This window comes from Marmota marmota, unplaced genomic scaffold (assembly GCF_001458135.2).
Source record: "Marmota marmota marmota unplaced genomic scaffold, marMar, whole genome shotgun sequence".
NCBI classification, from domain to species: Eukaryota; Metazoa; Chordata; class Mammalia; order Rodentia; family Sciuridae; genus Marmota; species Marmota marmota.
This window is the reverse complement of record NW_025999900.1, coordinates 1,079,384-1,102,274: the sequence shown is the minus strand read 5'-3', so window position 1 is coordinate 1,102,274 and position 22,891 is coordinate 1,079,384. Positions and strand designations below refer to the sequence as shown.

At 38.9% G+C, this 22,891-nt stretch overlaps 1 protein-coding gene and 1 long non-coding RNA gene across 2 annotated transcripts in view; one reads left to right on the top strand and one right to left on the bottom strand.

Moving 5' to 3' along the window:
• Prkch (protein kinase C eta) overlaps nt 1-22,891 on the bottom strand; it is a 216,807-nt gene that overhangs the window by 124,143 nt on the left and 69,773 nt on the right. The gene's annotated exons all lie outside the window — the stretch shown is intronic.
• On the top strand, nt 15,866-16,112 carry LOC125615207. Its single transcript, XR_007345735.1, has 2 exons — nt 15,866-16,014; nt 16,070-16,112. It is a non-coding gene; the product is annotated as an uncharacterized LOC125615207 (long non-coding RNA).

Sequence of the window (22,891 nt, the reverse complement as noted above, 5' to 3'; positions counted from 1 at the left end):
ACAGGAAGGAGGGAAGGGGAGGCTGTATTTCAGCACAGGGCCTTACCCTCTTCACACTAAACAGCAGGGCCAAAGTAGGGGAGATGAACCAAGGAAGTTTCAGTTGGGTTTGAGACTGAAATTTTCAAAATTAACAAGATGCAATCTTAAATATTAATATGAGGATATTTTAAAACTGAAGATGAACAACCTCCAAGTGTCCACTGATAGAAGAATAGATTTTAAAAAGCGGTATGTTCTGACAATATAATAATATCCTGTCTTTAAAAACAATAAAATGATAACCATACTACCACATAGATGAACCTTGAGGACATTACCCTAAGTAAAATAAGAAGACATAAAAGGACAAAAACTGTGTAATTCCACTGATATGAGGCACGTAGTCAGATTCATACAGGAACCAAGAGGGGGAGGCAATGGGGAGCTAATGTTTAATGGAAAGCCTCAGATTTGCAATAAGAATTTCGAAGATGGGTGGTGGCAAAGGTTGCACAACAATGAGAATTCACTTAACACCCATGAACTCTCTTACTTACAAATGGTTAAGATGATAAGTGTCTATTTTATGCATTATTTGACCACAATTAAATTTTTTTTAAATGAAGGTTTTGATGGTAAAATTATGGACTTGGCCCAATATCTGGTGTTAAGGGATTCACTACCCCAAGAGGAAGGAAGATTCCACATAGAGCATAATCTAAAGCAAACATTAAAAGAATCCTGTATATCCAACGGGAATCCTCATTGAACTGACCACGTATCCTCATCTTTCAAGGGCCAACCCTCTTCCTCTGCTCTCCTTCTAGCTAGAAATGGAGGTATAGATGAACTTTCTTCCAAAAATACCACTGAATGGTATTTAAAATGATCACTTATCATCAAAGTTGAGGAGTGGCTGCAGCTGCTTTGTTGAAATGGGAAATGGTGGGAACCACTTCTCTCTCGACTTTCTCTCTGACCCACTTATACCCTCACATATCACCATGTCCGGGAGGGAGTGGTACAGAAGTACACAATAGAACATTAACCTCAAATTGCTAGCAATTTAGTTGGAAAGGCAAATCAGGTAGGTGGGGAAATATTCTGAGTTCACGCTTAGAGGTCCCAGAAGGCAGCAACAAAAGAAATTTAAAAAGGGGTGCTGATATACTGATATGGGAGGAAAATGACGACAGGGGTCTGAGTCTGAGGTTTTGGCAAGATATCACAGAACCAGAGATTATAGAAAGAACTGAAGTTGATAGTAATAACTAAGAAGCTCCCTGAAGACAAAAGGCCCTGTGAGAATAGGACTCACTTTTAAGATACAGAAGGAGAAATGGAAGCCCATGAAGGGAATAGAGAAAGGATAATCGAAGAGACAGAGCAATATCAAAATATTAGAGTGCCTAGCAGAGGGGGCTACTTTCACTGTCAGATTCTACATTTCGTATTTAATTCAATGTGGAAACAGAGATGCATGTTTGCTAATTGAAAGAGTAAATGCACGCACAAGTGGAAGCGCCCAGCATTTGGTTGGACGTAAGAGGCTGGAATTAAGGAGACCAAGGCTGCAGATAGAGCTGGAGAAGTAGAGTGTGGCAGAGAGAAATCCCAGGCCAAGACAGACTGTGGTTGAGAACAGCAGTGGGCTGAAGACTGACCCTTGGAGAATGTGAACTAAAGGAGGAAGTGGAGAGGCCCAAAAATACAAAGAAGAGTCAGGAAGGTACAAAGATGATCAGCAGACTTCAGGGTGTTGATATCCAAAAGTGAAGGGCTCTGGGGTGGAGGGAGCGGTGAGCATCAAATGCAGCAGAGATATTCAGTAAGATGGGGACTGAAAACTCGAGTACTGGATTAGGCAATCCAGATCTCCTTAGTGACCTTATCAAGAGCTCCTTGAGCAGAATGGTGGAGGGGAAAGCCAAGGAGATTAAATGGTGGCTAGAGGAAAAAAACTACAGGCAAAGAAGAAGGGAGGGCACATAAAGACTATGCTCTCAAGACAACAGAACAATGACAAGGAGGAGATGTGTTAGAAACTACCCAAGTAGATACTGGAAGTATTTTCATGAAGAAGAGCATTGGCCAAATTTAAAAGTTGGAGGAAGAAAATGAAGAAGGTAGAGACAGAGAAGCAAAGCTCTTGAGGCATAGATCTTAAGCAAAAGCAAAGAGGACTGTCCTGTGGAACAGGGGCTAAGGAATGAGGACGGTGGGCAGGTAGATAGGAGCAAGATGCAGTTGGGAGGGACCACACCTGATGCAATCTTCTTCATCAAGGAGGAAGGAGCTACCTGCTTAGAATAAAGGCAAGGGACACATGGGGGCTCCAAGAGAATGATAAAGGTTGAGTCATTGCCAGAGGGAATGAGAAAAGAAGCTGGGGTGTTGATAACCACTTGAAATAAGGCCACCAATGAGTAGTGGCCAGTTGAGGCTCCCAAAAGAAATATAGTAAGCAGAGCCAATGCAGCAGCAAGGTCATGGCAAAAGATGGCTGGGAAAGGACAGATTGGTTTGTAAAGAGAAAATGTCTGGACAAGACAGAAATAGAGGCTGAGGGGCAAGTGGCTGGTGAGGAGCAGATAAAAAATATTGGTAAAGATAGTTGGCTATAAAAAGGGGAAAGAAATGGGATGGTAGGTGAAGACCCGGTGAAGGATTTTTTTCCCCATCTATATCACCAAAAGAGAAGGAACCAAAGGAGAGCGAGGAGTTGAACAAAGTGTGGTCACACAAGACACGTGAACAAGTAAGAATGTGTGAGAGGACAGAGCTACCCCAGACAAGGTGCACCTTCCGTGAGAAGAAAGGTTTCTTGACAACCAGTAGAAAGGAAAAAGAGACATGGCCACATTGAACAGCAGGTACAGAAAGAAGTCACCAGAAGATTTTCTCAAAGAGAGTGACAGAGCCAGAATTTGGGTTAAGGAAAAAAAAAAAAAAAAAGAGGGACTTACGGGCATAAAATTTGGAATGGTTAAGAAACCAACACAAGAAGCATGTTTGGATTTTTCATAAGTGCCTGATTAGACGCCTAGGATTCATACATCAGTGGGTTGAGCAGCAGTTTGTTTTGTTTTTTTTTTTTTTGACCCAGGAGGGCACTATAGGGTGACTGGTCAGGCCAGGAACTGGTATGGAGATGTAAAGGAAAGTTAAGGAGCCAAGTGGCCCCTGGACATCACTGAGTTGCACTGTAGTGGTGGATCCACACAGTCTGGGCTAGAAAAAAAAAAAAAACATTGAGCAGAGCAGGAAGACCTTATAGAGCAGAGAAATGAGCAGGGGCTGGGTTGGGGCCATGTGGGTTTGGCTGAAATAACAAGCATTGAATCACTAAAAAAGTGTCCTATGTTCAAGATCCAATTTGGAACACTTTTTTTAATATTCCACAGTTGCACTTAACTTTTTGAACATATGGAAAACAGTTATCATAACTATTTTAATGGACTTATCAGCTAATTGTAACATCTGTGTTAGTTCTGGGTCGGTTTCAACTGGCTGATCTGCTTATATTTGGGGTAATATTTTCTTGCTTCTTTCAATGCCTGGTCATTTTTGATTGGATGCCAGACATCATAAATTTTGCTTATTGAGTGCTGGTTTTATATTCCTATAAATCTTTAGCTTTGGTCTGGGACCCAGTTATTTGGAAATATTTTGATACTATCAGATTTTGCGCTTTTAAGATTGTTAAGTCAGAGTAGTATAAAGTCTGGGGTAGTTAACTCCCCACTAGGGAAGCAAGACCTGTCTATGTACTCTATCCAATGCTCCAAAACTCTTGAGGTTTTCCAATCTGGTTGATAGGGACAGGCATTATCCCTATCTCTGTGTAGTCTCCAAACACATTTATCTCTGATCCTTCTGGATGGTTCTTTCTCTAGCCTCAGGTAGTTTCTTTACACTCATCAGTACACAGCTGAACACTATGCAAATCATCAGTATTATCTCTACATACAGCCGTCTCCTCTCTGGTACTCTATCCTATAATTGTTAATGGCCCTGGTCTTCCTGGATGCCCAGGTCCATGTCTCAATTCAGGGAGTTCACTGCGTTCCACCCAGCTCCCCTTTCCTGTTTTATGGCCTGGAAACCCTCAAGACAGTTTTAAGATCTCATAGATCTTATCCCATTTGTTTCCCTTCTCTCAGGAATTCTTGACCTTCACTGTGTCATGTCTAAGGTATTCCAAATCATAGTTTCATTTATTTTTTCCATATTTTGCTTGTTTTTCAGGTGAGAAAGTAAACTCAATCCTTGTTATGGCATCTTACCCAAAAGTGAAGTCCCCCTGTAGGTCTTAAATTGAAAAACCCAAGAACTATTCCACCAGCTTAAAAGTCTGATAAAGGCATGTGGTACTAATTGGAAAAGGGATCCTGAAGTTAGTTGTCTGTTAGCATTCGTTGTTCCTTCTGAAGGGTGTGTGTGTGTGTGTGTGTGTGTGTGTGTTTTGAAGAATTGCTTTATTTCATGCTATAATCCACTGAAACCACTGTTATCTTGGTCACTGAAGATGATACAGGACTGGAACATGAGCAAAGAGACATGTATAAAACTGGGCATGAAGATTGTGGCCTCTGAGGTTGCTCAAAGCTCTGAATAGCAAAGGCCCTCTCTCTTATATGGTGACTGTCTCTTAGAGGGTACTGAGCCTTGGTCCTTGCTGAGCTCTGACCTTCGTTAGGAGATCTGGAGGCTCTGACAGCCAAATGACTGAAGAGTACCCATGATATACTCTCTGTACCTTTTAAGCCATCCTTCATTCCCCAAATTCATCTAAAAACCATTCTTCCTGGCCAGGTTATCCGGCAGATGACCAAACCATGAATTCAAGGGCTATGGAAGTTCATGTGGGTTGGAAATAACCAGGCACATTGGTCAATGTCACAAGTGCAAGGTGATTAAAACAATGAGAAATGTGACCACCCAAGAAAGTTGGCCCTGATGGCTATTTATCGGTACCTCCCACAACCAGAAGAAAGGTCAGAAACATTGATAGAGGGATTCTTGTCTTTGGAATGACCAATAAGATCTCTGTGAAAAAGGAAAGGAAAGAATCCAAGAATACAGTGAGGCCTACTGAAGGAGTAACTTACCCACTATAGTTCCTTTTGTAATTTCATGGGCCACAAATGATGCTGGAAGCCAAGCAAACACCCCGAGCTAGACTCCATTCACCCTCACATACAGCAGACTCTCCCAATACCCCTAGGTGAAAAGACCCTTTAACACACATTAATGAGACTTGTCAGGCTGCTCGGAAGCAGCTGGGCCTCCATTAGCCCATCAGGCTTATAATAAGTACTCTATACACAGGCCACACAGAGCAGATTAAAGAGATTGCCCAAATCTATTCAAAAGTTAATCAACTGTTTGTGCATGTTTCTCCTTCACATAGAAAGGCAAAATTATTATTTTGCCTCCCAAATGAATAAGATATGTTTTAATTAATAATCAAGTAGATGGATGTGAACAAATGCACGATGTATACAATTATGGAAATATCACAGTGAATCCCATTAATTTGCACAATAAATATGTGTTAATAATTATAGTTCAAAAAAAATCAAGTACTGAGTTTGTAAATGGACTTTCCCTCGAACAAAGCACCATCTTTAATTTAAGAAGGATCTGGTTGGTAGGTAATCCCTAAACAAAACAAGCCAGAAAGCAAACAAAAACCAGCTTGTGGACTCAAGAAAGAGATGCTATCTGGACATTCAAAGACAACCAAAACTGTAAGTTAAAACCACAAAAGTCAGCACACACCTTAACTTATAAATGAGAACTAATTTAATAAAGGAAGATAAATATTTTCAAATACCAAAATCTACAAAAATACCCGCATGGAGTAAACTAATGCCATTTATTTGTGTATAAATAACAAAGTAAACAGTTACTCATGTTGATAGGCAGCACTAGGTCAGGTTATCAGGCAGATGATCAAACCTAAAGAGATCCTGATACTGGGGGAAAAGCAGGAGACAGGGAGCCAATCCTGCCTGACAAGGTTCAATTTTGGCCCTTGCACAGAACACTCAATCCTCTCACAATAAAAAATTAATAACAAGAAACATATACAATCTGCTGTTGAAACATGCCTTGTCACTGGGCCCTAGAAATGTCTGTAAACATTAAACTTATTCATCTTAACAGAGCTACAGGGAGAAGATGCTCATTTATTTCTGTATTTCTGCTAAAAGGGCCAGCCAGTATGGAAACTGGTTTTCAGTTTGACTCAAAGAACAATATTCTGGGCCTCCAGCTCCCAGGATCCCTTATTCCAGTACTGCTCCACTACCAACATTACTATGGGCAAAAGGAATGCCTATGAATAGGGCTGGTTTACAGCACCCCACTACCCAGGGTCCTCAGGAGACAGTGCCATTAACATAATTCAGGCATTAACTGGACCCTCAGGCAGTACCTTGGGAAAAGGTGAGGCTTTGGGTCTGGAAGCCAGATTTAGAAACAGGGTCCACATATGTTCCCTGAGGCCCCATAAGCAGGAAACTGGCACAGCAGAGAGTACTCTTCTCACGGGCAGTGAATCCTTCCCGCACCTTCCCCACCCCACTATGACATATATCCTGTGACATTCAATTGCTGTCTAGAATTTGAAACAATGGCTGAGAGGTGGGGCTTATGTAATCATGTTTTTTTCCAGTGCCTTTTACATGATTCACCATCAAGTACCTAGAAGTAAATGGGGTACGGATTTCCTTAAGAGTGGGTGGCCCATAATCTGCATCGGTCCCTAAACAACATTGTTTGTAGGTGTGTGCTTGTGTGCATAATCTTGTGTAGCCTTCACAGTACTCCTTGGGACAGATACCATCAGCTCCATGTTTTATACACAAGGTGTCCCTTACTCAGTTTGTGACTGTGGGTGGCAAAATCAGGTCTGTCGGTCCTATAGCTCTTGACCTTTCCCCCACTCACTCCATATCTTGATACAGTAATACGATCCCAAAAGCAATTCCCAAGGATTCATCTATAAAGTTCTACTAAGGAAAAGATGAACACTGATACCAGAAATTATCTCTTCATTCCCAGGATCTGTAGGCTTCACTAAAAGTAGACTTACTATCTGAAAGCCTGACTTTATTTTCTGGAATCAAACAGAGATTTCTCTCCTTACCCTTCCCAAAAATCTCCCTGGAACAGTAAGACTGCACTACCCCAAACCAAAAGTGAGGGCGCTACTAAACAGGATGGGGTGACGGAAGGTGCAAGAGATGCCTTTATGGCATTCAGTGGAGAACTGATGTCACTAAAAGAAGTCCCTGATGGCCATGCACACTGTCCAGTAAGTACATGGAACAAAGACTCATATGTAGAATGACTAATCGAGGCTAGCAATGGAAGCACCAAGTGTGAAGTTAGAGGGGTTCAAACAGCAGGGGATGCTGGGGATGTGGTACACTGAAGAACACTGCCCTGACCCAAGAGTTCCAGTTGGAAAACTTCAAAAGCATCACATGATACCACATGCAAAACAAAATGGGTCTGCGGGTTGATTTCAGCCCATAAGCATTTTGCAATCACCAGTTAGCGAGAGACATGGGGCCAGATAGACACAGCCAGTCCACAATCACTATTCTGCAAGTTAGACAGAAAGCCCCATAAAGGTCATACTCATAGTGACCTTCAAGCATTCACTGGGGCAAAGACAAGAACACACAAATTAGAGGTCTCAAAGAATGCCCAAGGAGGAAGTATAGAAAAGATGTGATAGGTCAGACACACTGAAAAAGGACCCTTCCACACCCTGGCTGAGAGTTCCCTCTGGTCCTCAGTGAGGAAGAGCTAGAAGGAGATAGCACAGTGGCAATTCATAGAATTGTCATGCGTATGTTTAACAAACTCAATATGGTTCCTCCAGAGTTAAGCTTTAGTCATTGAGGATGAATCCTTCCTAAAGTCCAATATCAAAGAGGCCCCTTCCAGATGTTATTATGTGCTCTTTTGCCTGAGTGGACCCTAAGTGACCATTAGATGAGATGGAGGCACCCACACGCATAGTTCCTCCCACAGAAGGTATTTGGGCACTATAGGCTTATATTAAGCACCTTTTATAAGTAAATTATTCATTTTAGAGAAACCTGAACTCATCATCTAAGTATTCATGACAAAATTCCTATAATTGTAAGATTTAGATAGGCAAACTAAATGATCAGAACATAAAAACAGTCACTGATTAATGATAGACTTTAAAATCAGTCCCTTCTCTGACATCCCTCCCTGCTTAAAACTACCCTGTCCTGGCCCACTATGTAAATGGCTAACGTTCTTCTTTTTGGAATATCAGGTACATCCCAAAATATCACCTACACAGTCAAAATCAGTTCCAGATTGAAAAAATAAATGTTGTAGTTGATGCAGGAGGTTGTGAAGTTGACTGACCAGTGGCACTCCAATCAGCAAAAGCCTGACAAGGCAAAGCCAGGCCACAGGGTCCATCCTCAAAGAGGAGATCAACATCGATGGAACCACACCTGGCAACTGGAAAAACTGATGAAATCTTCAAATAAATTTGCAAAAATAACCTTCTTTGGCATGGTGCTGAGAAAATCAATGTGAAGTGGAAGATGTTAATCATGCTTTCAAAATAGCCAGAGAAGTACACACGGAGTTATTTAATTCATTCTTGGTTCTAAGAATTAGCCCAAAAAAGTGCCACTGTAATGTCAACACCAATACATACAGGACGAAAGAAACTGACTTTAGAAATTTTGTTGTTGTTTATAAAGTAAAAATTGAAACTTTGAAAAAAAGATGTATATGTACATGTATATGTGTGTGTTTGTTTATGTGCATATATATGTGTATATGTGTGTATTCTCTCTCTCTCTCTCTCTCTCTCTCTCTCTCTCTCTTAAAAGCTTGGACTCTGATTTTAACTGGAAAACTTCCAATTGCCTTCTTTCGGTCCCAGTTACCTTGAGAAAAGGGAAGTGCCTGGAACTTGTCTCCAGTCCAGCAGTTGATGGGCAGCTGATTTTTATCACTTTCAAACCTGGTTTGAGTCCCTGCATTAACTGAGTGTTTGCAGACATTAACAAGGCCTTTAGCCCCTGAGTTTCATTTTGTCCTCCTAATAATGCAAAAATTATAACCTGACCTTTGTCACAGAATGTTTAAAAGCTCTTAAAATAATACATTTGGGCTCTTTTCTACTCTTAAGAGACTACACCAAAGCAATACCCTCCCCTATATTTTTTTTCTATGTGTTTTTTTCAACTTGCAAATCTCCTAATTGCAACTTTCCCTTAATCAAATTAGATATGACTTAGGATAACCAGGAGGGTGTCCAAACTTGGCCAGCTCTTAGCATTGGCCAAAGTGCTTCTTAGAACTCTGTTGCCTTGGCCTCTTCCCCAGAGATTTGGAGTCAGCCTGGGGCCTGAGGATCTGTATTTTTTTAAATTCTCAACTCATTTCATCTGGAGCAAATTCTCTCTTACCACTTCCTTTGGTTTTTTTTGTTTGTTTGTTTAAAACACCTGTTACCAGTAATTGATAAATCCCCAATCTAAGGACTCAGACAAAGGAGGCATCTGCATTTATGTGAAACGGGAGGTATCATCAAAATTCAGTAAGAATTAATCCACTAATAGGTATATCCCTATACCCCTATAGTGTACCACTCTGAGCTCCAACCTATTTATTATTCCAGATGTTGGACAGAAAGATATGTCCCTAACATTAAAACTGAACCCCCTAAAATGATTGTTCACACCAAGTTCAATAACAGAAGACTCCAACCTAAGCTTTCTAGGCTTGTGTTAGAAGGGTGAGGTGCATAAATAAGAGTCATTTCTTAATAAGCCATAACTAGAATCGAATTACCAATAATTATACTGACCAGTGCACAGACTTGTTACAGATCTCCAGACAGTCCATTTGAACTCTGAATGTTTATTAAGCTGTGTAATAGTTTCTAATTTAGGTAGGCCAACGAGAAGCCATGATGAAATTCACAAAACCTAAGAAAATATTCATGATGTCGCTTTTGCTCTAGCAACGCCCATGAAGTCATTAAAAATGGATGTGATGTCGTGCTTTTCAGGTCCCACGCTAAATAAAGATTCTCAAAAAGATATATCCAACCAGCCAAGCGGAAAGCACCACAAAACCAAAATGAACCTCATGAAGGAAAAACGGGAACATTTCTGAAAAAGGGAGTGACCTTAACAGGTCACTCTTGTGGCAGTGACTATGACGGGCATCTCCCTGGGCCTCATGGCTCAGCCACATTTCTCTCCCTGCTGCAATTCTAACTTACCAACCATGTTCCCCTCCAGACTCTTTGTACTTCCCCTTCCCTACCCCCACAGGGAGCCTCAGTGAGGTCCACTCCCTCCCTTCCTTCCTTCAGCTCTCAGGCTCAAATGGCACCTTCTCAGAGGGGCCCTCCCTGATCATCTGATTTGAACAGAACAGCAAACACACAACCCCGATCTCTGTTCCCTTACTCTGTCTTATTTTTCCCATAGTACTTATCTCCTGGCATATTATGCTAATTTGTCTAATTATTTGTGCCTCTACCAAGTTTTGAGTTCTGTTGTATATCAGTGTCATTTGTAAGTGCATTCACACACACATAAGTGTATATACACACACACACACACACACACACACACACATTATATAATTTTGTACATAAATACTAAGTGTGGGCGATTGGACTGAAATGGTAGTCATTTAGAAGTATGGCTCATTGTAGCCAAATGTAAATTCATTGTGGTGGCAATTGGTTTTCTCCAAAGTAATATGAGAACTAAGTTACCACTTATAATATCTAAGGCAACCTCATAAATACATAAAGAATGTGTCTAGAGCCCTAGACCCTTGCTGCCTAACACACCTCCCCTCTTGACTTCATGCAGGGGGTCATCCATCCTCCCCTGTGACTTGAGATGCAGAACCGAAATCTCAGATGCCAGGAAGAAATCATGATGCTGAAGGCAAGTTTCAGGGGAGAAGAAGGGAAGAAATGGGTCTTTCTACCTCCTCCCTGGCCGCTAACATGGGGTGTTATTGGGGAAAACACAGAAAAGGAGATGTCAATATAACTGGCCTGGAAAACAGAAACCCTGCTGTCTTGTTCATTTGAACAAAAAGAGCAAAGAGATAAGGAGTTGTTGGAAATAAAATTGAAGTATAATGAAAGTAAATGTTAGAGCAATTAATTTTTCTATCAAAAAATTAAATCATTCCTGTTTTACTCAAATCTCAGTTCCACTGAGAATACCATGTCAATAGAATTTCAATGAAAAAAGGAAGAAGTTGGGAAAATAAATTAAAAAACTGGTTAGACTCCGTGTTTTGCATGAACATTTAATTTCAGAGGAGCATGCCAGTTAATAAGTGGGTGACATGTGAAGTGAGTCTCCTGATCTTTGAGCTGTGTGAGGTTCAGGTTTTAGTGCTTACAGCATTAAACATTTGCTCAGAAGTACTATCACTGCCTTGTTCTGACTGAATTAAACAGAGGTTTAGCATGAAGCTACCTGTAACAGGCATCTTTAAAATTAGAAACCATCATAGGCTTCTGGGTTCTTTTGGTGTTACTTCCTGTCCTTATTTTCATGAGAATAGGCTTATAACAAAAACTCGTTGAAAAAGTGCATTGCCCAGTAAAAATAATCAGTAAAAACATTACAGCTTCAAAAAAATGACTGGATTAATTTTGTTATCTTTCACCTAATTGTCACCTAATATCAGTTAAAAAAAGATACACAAATATTTTTCAGTTCCCTCTATCTAAGATCACAAAATCTAAAGTGTTGGCTTAAAAAGAAGAAGAAGAAAATCGATTTGGAAAATTCTAAATTTTTTTGGTCTTAGGACCCCTTTATAGTCTTAAAAATTATTGAGGACTCAAAAAGAGTTTTGAGTTATGTGGGCTTTATTAATATTTCCCAATTTGGAAATTTAAATGTTCACATTTTAAAATATTTGTTCACTTACTTAAAACAGTAATAACAAACATTTTATGAAATTATGAAAGGTTAACTGTATTTTCCAAAACAACACAAAAATTAATGAGAAGAGCTCATTGCTTTACAATTTGCAAATCTAATTAATGTCTGGCTTGAAGCCAGCTGCACTCTTACATCTGCTTCTGTGCTTAATTCACTGCAACGCTGTTCTCATTGAAGAATATAAATAAAATCAGGCTTCACACAGAGAATAGTAAAAACAGAGAGTATTTTAATATCTTTTTCAGCTAATTAAGAACATTCTTTGATACTACATCAAAACTCAACAAGTGGTAGTTTTATAACGTTAGTTGCAATGTGGAATATAAAGCTTTTCATATGTTTACATTAAAATCCATTAGTCTATATTACAACTTCAGTGGATCTCTGACAGATAAATGGTTTTCTAACATCTTGTATTGGTCATTTTTAAGGTATATATTCTGCCAGGCACAGTAGCACATGCCTATCATCCCAGGATGCAATCACAAGTTTGAGGATGGTCTTAGCAACTTAGTAAGACCTTGTCTCAGAAAAAAGGGGTAGGGTGTAGTTCAGAATGCCTCCGAGTTCAATCCCCAGTAATGTGTGTGTGTGTGTGTGTGTGTGTGTGTTCATTAAGTCATCCATATCTTCCAAAAGTTGACCCATTTCATTTCACAATTTGATAATTCACAACTGATAATGAATATCAACAACAAGTATGAATATGCATACTTCCTATTTTGTCACACTGAATATTACAAAGATATGGAGTCAAAGGTTGAGCTTTAATAACATAAATAATGTTTACTGCTGCATCAAAGTCATTAAATGAAACTAGGCTTTTTCCCCCTACAATATGTGGCAATAAAGAACATAGTGACAACTGAAGTCTTCATACAGTTTGAAGTCTGCTTCATGCTATGGTGCCAGCAGTTTTACCCATCATTCTTTGGCACCACTGGGGCAAATATGAGTATAGTTAAAAGGATAATTAGTATCTAAATATTATCACAAGAAAAACCATTTTGAGCTCCAGAACTCTCAAACCCAATTAAAAAAATTCTCAACAAAACTACTACTTAGGTTTTATCACTACCAAAACAAAGAAAAGGGAGATGCCAATAATTACTGGGGTAAAACTAGGCAAACAGAGCTATCAATCCCTAAGATGAATTCACATGCTTTACCTTGATTTCCTTCTGAGTTCAAGGTCTACATTAAGAAAAACTACTGATAGTAGTAAAACTTGGGCCAATCTTTAATCTGCTCAGCGTTCTTAACACGGGTTTGAGGTCTGAAATGACTGTACCTTTCCCAGGTGAATGTCAGGTTTAAGGAAGAGGAACCCGAGGAAAGTCTTGCAAAAAGACATCACATGAAAAGAAGGAAAGAACTCTGGGGAGGGTGGGATGAGACCACCACTGAGGACAGTTTTCCTCCAAAACAGAATAAAAAGAAACCCCTATAAAGCCTGCTGCTGAGATGTTCATGTGTAACCCCAGTGAAACATAATCCCCAATGCAATAATGCTGAGGGTGGGCGGTGTTACTGGAAGGTGTTTAGGTAAGAACTCCACCCTCATGAGGGACTGTCATTACCACAGGAGTGGGTTTGATATAAAAGTGAGTTCAGCCCCTTGTTTCCCTCTCTCTTGTTCATGTCACAATGCAACAAGAAAACCCTCGTGCATGCCCATCAATCTTAGATATTCCAGCCTCCAGAACCACGAGCTAAACACATTTCTTTTCATCATCTGTTACCTAGTCTATGATATTCTGCTATAGCAGAATAAGACAGACTAAGATATCTCCCTAGATAGCTGGGTGGCCTGGAAGGATATTGTACCTTCACTCTGCAATTGGAACTTAGGCCTTGGCTCTGGTGGTTACTCTCCAGGAAATAGTTTAAAAAAAAGAAAAATCAGTGTCTCTGGGATTGACTCACCAATTACATACAATCAAGAATTACAGTGGCCTCAGAAGTTTATTGTGGAGAGCAAATGAAATAAGGTGTGGGATGGCTGGAACACCCAGAGGTAACTCAACTATTAGGGTAAGAGGCTGTCCTAGCAGAAGGAAAATAAAACAAGGGCTGCTGTTGCTATTTGCTAAATTACAAGTGTAGCACAGTGTCCGGTCCTCCTGAGGCCTTCAATAAGCCAGATGGATGTTATGCAGAAGAGGAGCAAGCAAACCATGACAAGGGATAATTAGTCTCACTTCTCCCAAAATATCACTTTGTCCTTTTCCGGTCCCTCAATGCCTCCTTCTTTCTCTATCTACCCTGACTTCAACCTGGTAGTCATTTCCAATAGTAGCCATAAAACTGCTCAGACCAGCAAAAAAACTGAAGTGGTTATTCATTCCTTAGGCTCACAGATGAAAGGAGTAATTATTTTAAACTAAAAATTTAAAAACTCAAATCAGATGGGCTCAGTGGTGCATGCCTGTAATCCCAGCAGCTCAGGAGGCTGAGGCAGGAGGATCCCAAGTTCAAAGCCAGCCTCACCAACTTAGTGAGGCCCCATACAACTTAATGAAAGACTGTCTTAAAATAAAATAAAATAAATAAATAAATAAATAAATAAGGGTTGGGGAAGTGGCTCAGTGGTTAAGTGCTCCTGGGTTCGATCCCTGGCACCCCCCAACACACAAAAAAAATTAAAATCAATATGTTGTCATTGGGAAAGGGATAAAAAGGAATGCTGTAAATTAACTACCAGTAGAGATAACTACTTTCATTTTAAAATGACATGTGTTCAAAATGTCAGATACAGTGTGACATTGTGGGTTGTAGCTCTGAGCAGTAGCACATGCTTCATGTGCCTTTTTGGTCCCTGTGGCCACAATAATTTAGAACAGAATAAATTTTTTATAAACCAGTGGTTTGACACAGGAAATGTGAGTTAAAAACTGAGGCAATGGTACAGAAAGAAAAAGATCAGAAACTTATTCTGCAGCACAATGCACTGCCTGTGAGAGAGAATAAGCAGTCACCAAAATTCAAGTGCCTTTCCATACTGTCCCCCAGAGAAATGTGTCAGTTCCAATAATGTAGTAAAAGTTCAAGAGAAGAACAACTGAAGGCTTTAGAGCAAAACAAAACATCTCTTTTTGCCTCCTAAATGAAGTTTCAAATCCACAAATAAAAAAGTATTTTGTGAGAGTTTTGCTTTTGTCCGTTCTACAAGTTCGGCACAGAACAGAACACCTTCTGGCTTTGGTAGTGCCAGAGAAGAGACACTTGCTCTTCAGGACCTTTTTGTCTTACTGTCTTTAGAAAGGTACTTCTATTATTAACGCTTTTGCTTTACTCCATTAGCTCAGGAACCCATCTTAACATGAAGATTGCAAAATGTTATATAATTGTTAGTAGGAGATGCTCTACTTGTCGCTCATTGTGAGTGAGAACTTCACTATGGAACAAAAGGAATTAGCTCAGTCACCTCTGCCTACTTGCAGTTTTTGACTCACAGCTTAGTATTTATTTAGCACTTTCAAAAAATCTTTCTGAAGTATTTTAGACATCTAAATTTTTAACTTACCTCTTCATAATACATGAAAATTGAGAAGGAAGAATAAAATAGCCGAGCACAGTGATGCACATCTATCTATAATCCCAGGTACTCAGGAGGCTGAGGCAGGAGGATCAAAAGTTCAAGTCCAGACTTGGCTATTTAGTGAAACCCCATCTCAAAATTAAAAGGGATAGGGATGTAGCTTAAAGGTAAAGCATCCCTGAGTTCAATCTCAGCACCACAAAAGCAAAAAGAAAAAAAAAATTAGCCAAGAAAAAACCCTCTAGCTTAATTTATTTTGGTACTGGGAATTGAACACAGAGGCACCACTGAACTAAATCCCCAGTTCTTTTAATTTTTTTTTTTTTTTTATTTTGAGACAAGATCTTGCTAAATTGCATAGGGTCTCACCATATTGCTGAGGCTGCCCTTGAACCTGTGATCCTCCTTCCTCAGCCTCCTGAGTCGCTGGTATTACAGGCATGAACCACCATATCCAGCTCCAGCTTAATGTATAAAGGAGGCAAGGTAACAGGTATTCAAAGTTAAAGTATCATTTTTGTTGATATATAAAGGAGGCAAGGTAACATGTATTCAAAGTTAAAGTATCATTTTTGTCATCCAGGGAACACAGATTCTGGATTTATGTAAGAAATAGATATTTTTTAAATGTGTTATTTTATCTTACTTTTTACTTTCTTAATAATGAATATTTCAAATATATGCAAAATTAAACAGTATGGCGTAATAAGCCCACATACAACATGTGAAGATTACATAGCTTGAATAATTAACTCACAGCTAATCTGGTTTCATCTATATCCCATCTCTTCTACCCACTTCTGGATTATTCTGGAGCAAATCCCAGATGTCGTTATCATTTCATCAGTAAATATTTCAGGATGTATTTCTAGTAGATACTCCTTTTGTTTTGAACAACCGAAATACCACAATCATACCTAAATAACATTGATGGATTAACGTTAAGGAGTGCCTTATACACAGGATACATCCAACCACTATTCCCATTTCTTCACTTGTCCCCTGGGAGTTATTTCTTTTACAGTTTGTGTTCCAAGGGGGGTAAGTATGGCCCACACTTACAACTGGTTAATATGTCTCTCTTTTATTACTTTTTTTCTTTCTCTTCCTCTTTTTTCTTTTCTCCAATGAATGGCCAAAGAAGCCAAGTTTCTTTTCCTGTAAAATTTTCCCTGAGTCTGGATTTTGCTGATCACATCCCATGATGTCATTTAAAATGTTTGCCTGTTCTCTGTATTTCCTTTGAGCTGGTGGTTAGATCTGGAAGCCTGACCAGGCTCAGGCCTGATTTTCTGGCAAGACTCCTCATCGCTGGTAGAGCTCTTCCATTGGGAGGCATCATATCTGGTCCTCCCTCTGTGGACCAACCTTCTAATTTTGAGTTACCCTGAGTCCAGACAAACTTCACTTGCGCCAACTGCATTTTCATCGCATCTTAAAATCTTATGCTGTATTTCTTAATAGCATAACAATACAACATCTTTTTTTAACTGTTCTCAAAGGGATATCATACTTATATTTTTTTCTGTTGTTTCTCTACCAATTGTAACAACTACAAATTTAGTTTAACACGTTTTCATTAGTTTCTTTTATTTTGACTTTTTTTCCCCACTCTGTGCTTATAAAACTAGTTCAACATAGTGACATGCATAGGCACAGCCATAATGACAGAATCCAAAGACTCCATTAAAAATCCAGGTCTGGCCAGGCATGGTGGCACATACCTGTAATTCCAGCGACTCAGGAGGCTGAGGCAGGAGGATCCCAAGTTCAAAGCAAGGTGCTAAACAACTCAGTGAGACCCTGTCTCTAAATAGACTACAAAATAGGGCTGGGGATGTGGCTCAGTGGTCGAGTACCCCTGAGTTCAATCCCTGAAAAAAAAAAAAATCCACGTCTTATCATGCTAAGTGAAATAAGCTGGACTCAAAAAGTAAAGAGTCAAATGTTTTCTCTTATATGCAGAAGCTAGAGAGAAATCAGGAATTTTTTTTAAAAGGGGGAACCTCATTAAAATAGAAAGAGAACAGCAGAGTAGAAGAAGAAGAATGTGAGGGAGGGAAGAGGGACAGGAAAGTGGAGGTAATAGTAGAATTAAATTAACCCAACTACGTCATGTGCATGTATCACATGACAAATTCCACTTCATATCACAACAAATTCCACTTCATGTGTAACTAAAATACACCAATTTAAAAAAAATAAATTAATAGAAGGAAGACCAAAAGAGTAGAAGAAGGGATCAGGAGAGGAAGGAAGGCAGGAAGGGTATAATACTAAGGACTGAAATGGAGCAAATGATGTCATATGCATTTATGAAAATATAAAGATGAACCTTAAATTATGTTCAACTATAATGCAGTAATTAAAAATAAAATAAAAATATATTTTTAAAACTTTAGATCTGTTTCATTGCTATCAGAAATCTCAGCTTGATTAGATTGCAGATCCCATTGTCAACTCCAGAAAGTCTTAGTCAGAAAGGAATAAAGATTGACATTACACTGGTTTCTTGAACTAATAAATCATTCTCCTTTGCCTTAGTGCTTAGAGGAACTCTTCTGCTTCTGATACAGTGATTATGTATTTCTCAAGATGAACAATCATGAAGGGTTTCTGATCTAGGCTTAGGCTATGTGAGAAACTTCCACAAAGCAATGCTTATCAGAGTTTTTCTTAGTCTGCCTTAGTTCAGTGAAGAGATCTCACTAGGTTTTTGAGCAGGTTCATCTGTTCCTCAGCACACAGTACAATCAAATATGAAGGAACTACAATTACCACTAGGCGAATGTGGCTTCTCAAAGCCTTTGTGTTCTGCTGTTTGTTCAATCTTCATTATTGAACAGTTTGATGCCAGTTTGGAAGATGACCTATGACTGGGTAAAACAGTCACTGGCATACGGCAGGTATTCAAATAATATTGTAATGAATACATTAGAAAATGAGCATTCATTAAGTAAATCTTCAGTGGAGTTTCAGTTGTTTTGCCAAATAGTAACTATGAGCCAAAGTTCTGGATGTATACTGTTGGTCAGTATAAATTCACCTGGCACCTAGGGCTATGCCACAGGTCCAAGCATCTGGCCAAACTCCAGACTCATTTCCAATTTCCCCTAGACATCTCCCCTTGGATTTCCCACAAGCATCTCAAACTCCACTGGTCCATAGCCAAATTCATCATCTCTACCCCTGTTTCTACCCTGGTGATGACTCCGTATCATTATCTGAGCATCACCTGAGACTCCTCCTTCTTTACCCCTGACACCCAATGGCTTGCCCATTCCTATTGCTTTTACTGTCATACATTTCTCAAAGCTGTCCTCTCTTCCTGAATTCCCCATATTCTAACTTAGTTCAGGCCCTAAGAGTCTTTCCCATAGACAACTTTATAGTCTTCTCATGGCTCTCCACACCCTGGGAGAGAGATGATCTAACATCCCTTCCCCTGTCCTGGAACCTATTGACATGACACCAAATTAGGTCTTATTTCTCCCTTCTTAAAACCCTTTCCTGGAGTCACATCACATCCACTAACCTAGAAGTAGAGTGACATGCAATTTACTGTCAAACCTGACCTTAGTGAGAGTGGAAGGCAGCACTGTTGATCATCGTGTTGGGACTGTCCCAGGCAAACCTACACGTAAGGCCCCTTCCTTGTGGTCTCTCCTATCACACTCCCCACCTTCAGGGCTTTCATGCTACTGCAGTCATTTTACTGCTGTGGATAACCTAAGCTTGGCTGTCAGGAGTCAGACCAAGCCAGGGACATATCCACAATGCTGGGCCCAGGCTCCTGCCACAGCTGTGGCCAGTGCACTAATGAGGGAGGGGCTCCTCTCCCCCTTGAGTAATATACACACCACAGAACCAGCCATCACATTCTTACATTTGACAAGGGAGCTATGCTCTAAGGCAGAAGCAGCATCCAAGTGCAAGCTGAGCCCCAGTCTAGGATCCAAACTGAAAAGACAATGCTCCCACAGAGACAGAAGAGATATGGAATTTATAAAATATATACTATATGTAGATACCATAGCACCTGAAATTTCAACATTAAAAGTTTATTCTCATGGATAAAACAGCTGTAGCATCTTTTAAAATATGCAAGCACACCTAAGAGGTTAGAGTACTAAGACATCATCACTGTCACTGTAGTGCAAATTAATCCATAAATTCTTTGTTCTTCCTTATTAGCAACTTCCTGGACAGCTGAGATCACTGGGCTTCTCACTGCACTAAACAGGAGGTGAAATTACCAAAGATAAACTCAGCCTGTTGCATAGGGTTGGTTCTGTATTGCAATAACCTAGTGAGAACTCATCACCAAAATGACTTGTCATTTCTTCCTTCTTATCACTAAAACTAAGAAATAAATACAATGAGAATATCCAGGTGTTTTATAGTAGAGGACAATTAAGAAAGATAACAACCCTAATAGCATTTAGTCCTAGAAAGTTAGTATAGATATCTTTAAAAAAAAAAAAGTCAAATAATGTTCAAGACATAGTCAGACCTGTCTAAACAAGCATCTAAACATGCATGGCCTTAATTCTTTGGTCCCTGTAACATGAGGTAGAAAGGTAATTAGCACATTCAGAATCTCATCCACTCCTCATTCTGGCTTCCTTTCTCATTGCTGGGTTTCTTTCTATCATGGTTGGCCCATGTTCCATGTGCACCTATTAATAATGCTCTATAATACTGCACTCATTTTATTTGACTGAGCCAAGAGCAGACTCATTTGCTCACAGATTCGCTATGTGCAAGATACTAAGCAAAACAGAAAGAGCCAAGGGCAGGTGGTCAACCGCCCAGCTGTCACCTGGATAGTTTTCTGAATGTTCAAGTATCCCAGGTTCCTGCTAATTTCAATATTGCATTTAAAAGGGCATCATTTAATTCATTGAGACAAATACTGAAAAACTTTAACATTAAAACGATTCCTCCACATGAATATAAACAAGAATGGCTGGCTGAGAGGAACAGAGAAAACAATTCCTCTCACCAAATAATTAAATATCTACAAAATATGTTAAAAAATAACAAGTTGAAAACACCTGAGAAGAGTTAAAAACAGACACAAACTAGAGGAAATCTGACACTTGCAAGAAGGGTGAGAGTCACACTTATTGGGCTTTCCCCCAGATTATCCCCCAGTCAGGTTAAGAGAACAGAACCAAGCAGAAGCCACAGCTGTACTGGCTTCAGGAGTGAAATGACAAAATTCAAAACTAACGATGATTGAGGAGGGAGATCCTAGAAAGGATGGGGCTGCAGAGTGAACTTCCATGTATGTGAACCTCTCATAAGCTGGGCCTGGGCAAGCAGGGAGACTCCAAGAGGTTCAGGAAAGTGTAAAAGCTAAAACACTAAAAAGACATGAGTTGAGATTTTATCTGCTTCCCATTGTAAGGGGAAGAGTTTGAAGTTTGAGTTCCACCAAGTCAAAAAGACTTAACATTTGGGATTTCCACTGAAACTCCAGATTGGCTACACTTTTTGAGTAAGCACTGTCCTAAGACTATGGAATCTGCCCTGGGACTAAAGTGAAAAAAGTGAAAGACTAAGGGACTAAGGGGAAAAAGTGAAACAGTCCAAGCTTTTAAATCCTCTACAATTTAAAGAGGATCAGCAAGCAACATAACTACCTGTCAGAAATACAGAATTTATAAATATAGAATACAGGAGGAAACCCATATAATCATCTCAATTAAGAAAAAGCATTTGTCAAAATTTAACAGTCCCTCTTAATTAAAAAAACAAAAACAAAAAACTTGAACTGGAAAGAAACGTCCTTAATTGTGATAAAGGGAACCTATGAAATACATACAGCCAGCATCATACCTACTGATGAAAAACTAGTTCCTTTCTCTTAAGATTGAATATGAGATAAGAATAGGCCTCTGCCCTAAAGGCCTCAGGATTCAGTAAGGCATGAAAAACAAACAAAAATCATAAACATTAAGAATGAAAAAGATAATTATCTTTATTCATAGACAATGTGATTGTTTATATATAAAATCATAAGGTATCTACAAAAAATATCCTACTAGAATTAGTAAATTAATTTAATAAGGGGCTGGGGATGTGGCTCAAGCGGTAGCGCGCTCGCCTGGCATGCGTGCGGCCCGGGTTCGATCCTCAGCACCACATACAAAGAAAGATGTTGTGTCCGCCGAGAACTAAAAAATAAATATTTAAAAAAAAAAAATTTAATAAGGTACAAAACCAATATATAAAATGCAATTTTTATATGCTAGGAACAAACAACTTAAAAATAAAATTGTTAAATACCATTCATACTAGCATCAAAAAGCTTACAACAGTTAGGAATAAATTTTTAAAATATATGCAAGAACTCTACTGAAAATTATATAATATTGGTAATACTGATGGAATTGTTGAGTGACATTAAAGACCACTAGTAAACAAAGGGATATACCATGTTTATGGATATGAAGAAGCTTATACTTATTAAGATAACAGTTCTGCTCAAACTAATCTATAGATTCAATACAATTTCAATTTTGTGTGAGAATATACAAGCTGACTCTAAAACTGCCATCAAAACTTAAAATAGTGAGTATAGCTAAAATAATCAAAAAACAAATTAGGGCAAAGTTGGAGGACTCATACAATTTAACCTTAAGACTTCATGCAAAGAAATAGTAAGGAAGAATGTGGTACTGGTATAAGGATGGACAAATAAATAAATATACCCAAACAGATAACACAGAAGTAGACCCATATATGTGTTTAGTTGATTTTCAACAAGGGTTCCAAGGTTATTCCATGCAAAAAAAAAATAATAATAAAGTCTTTCAACAAATGATACTACAACAACTAGATTAACATATAGAAAAAATTTTCAAATCCTCTGTTATATCACACAAAAATATTAATTTCAGGGCCATATAGACAAAAGATAAAAGCTAAAAAAAAAACTATAAGGTGAATATCTCTGTGACCCTATGATATACTTCATAGAGAGGACTCAAAATATACAAATGATGAAAGAAGAGATTAAATTGAACTTCATGGAAATTCATGAAAATTTAAAACTTCTCCTCAAACACACCATTAAGAAAATTAAAAAGCAAGCCACATACTCAGACAGGTTTCTCACAAAAGACTCATATCCAGAACACTTAAATAACCCCCACAAATCAATAATAAAATGACAAATTCAACTTTTAAAAAGTACAACAAAAAAATTAGCACTTATAAAAATATACAAATGACCGAAAAGCACATGAGAAAGTGTCCACTGTAATTTGCAAATGAAATGCAAATTAAAACCCAAAACACCATTTTATGCATATTAGAATGTCGAAAACTAAAAAGAATGATCACATTAAGTTTT